A 4224-nucleotide genomic window follows, 5' to 3' on the forward strand; every position below is an offset into this window, starting at 1 on the left:
CGGCGCCGATCCTCTGTGCGGGAATCTCTCCGCTTTGCCCTCCGCGCCCCTGTTGCTGTGCTGTCCTCCGCGGCTCCGAAGCTCCCCGCTCCGCCTCCCGCAATCTCTGCCCGCGAAGGGGCTCCTAGTGTGTGGAGACCTTTCCTCCTTCACGGCTCCCTCCCACTGGTGCAGGTACCGTCCTTATCCTTTTGTCTCTGTTTATTCTTTTTTCTCTTGCCCTACCCAGGTACGTGGGGAGTTTCTTGCCTTTTGGGAGGTCTGAGGTCTCCTGCCAGCGTTCAGTAGGTGTTCTGTAGGAGTTGCTCCACGTGTAGATGTATTTCTGGTGTATCTGTGGGGAGGAAGGTGATCTCTGCGTCTTACTCCTCCGCCATCTTGGAAAGACCTCGACCACAGGGTTCTTAAACACGGATAAAGGAGGCAGAAGGAGGTGTGACAATGGAAAAAATGGCCAGAGAGCTGCCATGTCACTGGCTTTGAAGATGGAGGAATGAGGGCAACAAGCCAAGGAACGTGGCAGCCTCCAGAAGCCGGAAAAGGCAAGGAAACAGATTCCCCCGTAGAGCTTCCAGGAGGAATGCAGCCCTGCTGACACCTTGATTTAGTCCAGTGAGACCTGTGTCAGACTTTCAACCTACAGATTGTAAGACGTAAATTTGTATTGTTTTGAGCCCCCAAGTTTGTGGAGATTTGAATGACAGCAGCAGAGAATGAATACAGAGTCTTCCCACTCATCATCTGGCGACATCCATTCTCCCTCCCAAGATGTATTTCTGAGAGAGGTGGTGCGCGCTATCTCCGTGATTTTTCTTGTACTCTGATGGAACATGCCAGCCAAATGCTAAGACCCTATGCCCTGCAAGTATAGGTAAAAATCATCGTCACGCGTGAGCCACGTGACATCCATGTGAGCCCGCTCCAGGAGGTAAGGATGGCCAAGGAGTTACTGGAGCCCGCAGTTGTGGCATGTTCAGGGGTTGCCAAGGGCACCCATGTTCTGCCTGATCAACCCTTCCATGCTTCCCAACCTCTTCATCACCACAGACCTCATGGCCCCAGGGCTTAAGAGATTATGCATGAATTAGTTTTTCTCTATTTTTATTCATCAGAGAAACATATGACTTCCAACCAAAGCTTGTAATGAGCATGAAGTAGCCAGAGCTCTCACTATGTTTTCAGTGAATTCCAGGTGAAAGCAAAGCCAGGAAGCTTTAGAAATCCTGCCCAGCCCAATCCTCAGTAAATGGTTGGTTTCTCTACGTTTTTATTTAATATTTAAAATACTTGGTGAAGCCCCATTATCACCTCTATGGCTTCCTAAAGGCCACAGGTTGAGAACTACTAAAAAAGATTTCATTTGTGTGATCCATTTAGATCCTGAACTTTACACTTCAGTATCTAACTCCTTTCACCCCAGTGTCATTTCTGAGTGCCTTTCAGCTCTATGAGTTGAAGATTTTTTTCATTGTATTGGTAGGTTTACTTCGAGGTCAGCTTAGATTCTGGCCTGCCGAGTGTATAGCAATGGAGGCATCCATGGTGGGCCTTGGGGACTCCACAATCTGATACAGAAGCTTTCCCCAGTCTGTCCCTGGGAAGGAAGGGACTGAAAACAAATTCCCTGGAATCTCCTTTTATGGACCATACACTCCCACTTCAGAAAGAGTTAAAGCACGTGCTTCCTGCTCCTGGGAGTATAAACTGTTATAACCACTGTGAAAGGTAGTTTGGAGTTACCGCCTGAAGTTAAAGATAAGCATACCCCATGATCCAGAAGTTCCATTTCTAGGTTTACACTCAAAGAAATGTCCGCACATGTGCACTAAGAGACATGTACCAGAGTGCTCATAGCAGCGTTATTCCTAACAGTCCAAACTGGAACCGTCTATAGGAGAATGCTATAAAGAGCAGTGTATTCATACAATGCAATACTACGGAGCAATGAACGCAGCACACTGGATGATGTGCACACTCATAGTGTTGAAAACAAAAGAGAGCAGGTGCAAAGGAATGTTCTCTGATTCCGTTTACATAACGTTCAAAAAGCAGCTGAACTCATAGCATTTAAGGATTCAGACTTAGGAGACAAAATTCTAAAGAAAAGGAAATAGTTACCACAGAAGTTTAATATTCATTACTCCTGAGGGTCAGGAAGGGGTTGGTGATTGGGAGGGGACATGAGAGGGGCTTCTGGCGGACTGGCCATGCTCTATTTCTTCACCTTAGTGGCGATCACATAGGTGCTTGTCATGCTAAATCCTTGAGTTGTGTATTTTACACATTTTTCTGTCTGTGTGCCATGTTTCACACTTTTAAGAAGAAAAGTTTGAAATGTAAATTCTGAACTATTTCCCTAAAAACAAATTCCTTGCATTTGAAATTTTCTTACTTTATGAATTTCCATTATAAAACATATTCATGAGCATAAAAGAACATTTGAAAAACATCAGATAAGTGGGAAAAAAATCACCTCTAAATTCTTTCTCCCAAAGCAAATACTGTTAATACTTTGGTATATTTCTTTTCAATCTTTTCTCCATGACTAGTTTTTGATGTTTTTATTTTTCATGATAGATAGCCAGATTTATTCAAATCTATATTTTAATATCTTTCACTTAACATTATCCTGTAAGCATTTTCAAAGTTCTTACAAACCCTCATGTAATTACTTTAATGACCATGTATTTCACTTAATGGTGCATCATTAAAGGACATATCAACTTGAACAATATTTAGGTAATTTGCTCTTTTTCTATCTATAGGCAGTATCATGGCAGAGCTTTTTCTGTACAGCCTATTTCAAATTATTTCCTTAGAATTGATCTCTAGAAATGGATTTTCAAGAGCCAAAAATAACACCTTCCTAAGGCTCTTTATACAAAACATGTCCCTTTTCCAGGATCGGAGTTCAAGGAAGTTATGAAATCCAAACAGACTCATCTTAGGTCCATTTAGAATAGCTCCTCCCAGAACCGGGTCAGCTGATCTGTTGATTTCCCTAAATCGCTGCTGCAAGTCCATGGATGCCACTAACCTTGAGTTCATACACTTTTATCTTCCCACTGAGATGCACAGTTCAGGGGTACTCTGGTCACCCAGCAAGATTCCTTAAAAGAGCAGAGCTATAATCTCACCTGTGAGTTTCTAAATGCTTAGAGCAACAATTCCAACAAAGTTTTAGCGTCTTCAATGGAAAATGAGAATATGAATGTCAAATTTGAAGGAATATGTGTGAGCATAAATGCGATGATGTATGGAAAGTATTAAGTATAGCATGTGCCCCACAACAGACTGTCTACAGACGTGAGTGCTTTTTCTTCCCTTTATCCCGAGACTCATCTTTCTCCCCCAGTGGTGACAGGATGAAGGATGAGGGAGGAAGAAGAAGGAAATATTCAGGAAACATTATAACCATGACGTCCAAGTATATATTATGAGGCAACAACATTTATAGAATGTAAGTAGAGAGGCACTTATCCCAAGTCTTGCACTCACCTGGACTATACCTGGGAGTCTTTACCATTCGAGTCATTCTTATAAGCTAATGAATTGTCACCAGAAGGCTGAATGATTTGCTTCTCCATAGTTTTGTTTAGGGTAGTGTTTCTCCAAATGTGGTTATGGGACATTTTTAGAAGCAACCGGGTATATTAGGGCAAGTAAAGCTAGAAGATGTAATAAACAGTGCCCCAAACTCAGTGGCTTAACAGCATGAAGATGTAGTTATTGCTCATTTCACAGTTCAGTGTGTGTTAGCATGCTGTGAATGATGGTCTTCCCACCCAGCGGCTGTGGTTCTTTCCACCTAACGTCTCTGCTGTCATCCAGGGCCACAGAGTCCTCTGCCAGGTCCTCTGTATCCAGCTGGCAGATAACAAGATGGGGGAAAGCCCACACAGAGGATTCAAGAGTGGTTTTAGGGGAATTCCTTGGCGGTCCAGTGGTTAGGACTCCACTCTTTCACTGCCGTGGGTCTGGGTTCAATCCCTGGTCAGGGAACCAAGATCCCACAAGCAAAGTGGCACAGCCAAAAAAAAAAGAGTGGTTTTAAGTACCAGTGCTAGAAGTACATCATTTTGCTGACATTCTATTGGTCACGACTCAATTACCCTCTCCCACACAGCTGTGGGAGAGGGTGGGAAGTGTAGTTTAACTCCATCCCAGAGGAAACGAAAATGATTTTGGTGATCTCACTCATACCTGGATTGACTGTAAATACAC

The sequence above is a fragment of the Lipotes vexillifer genome, unplaced genomic scaffold (assembly GCF_000442215.2).
Source record: "Lipotes vexillifer unplaced genomic scaffold, Lipotes_vexillifer_v1.1 scaffold1092, whole genome shotgun sequence".
In the NCBI taxonomy this organism is placed as follows: Eukaryota; Metazoa; Chordata; class Mammalia; order Artiodactyla; family Lipotidae; genus Lipotes; species Lipotes vexillifer.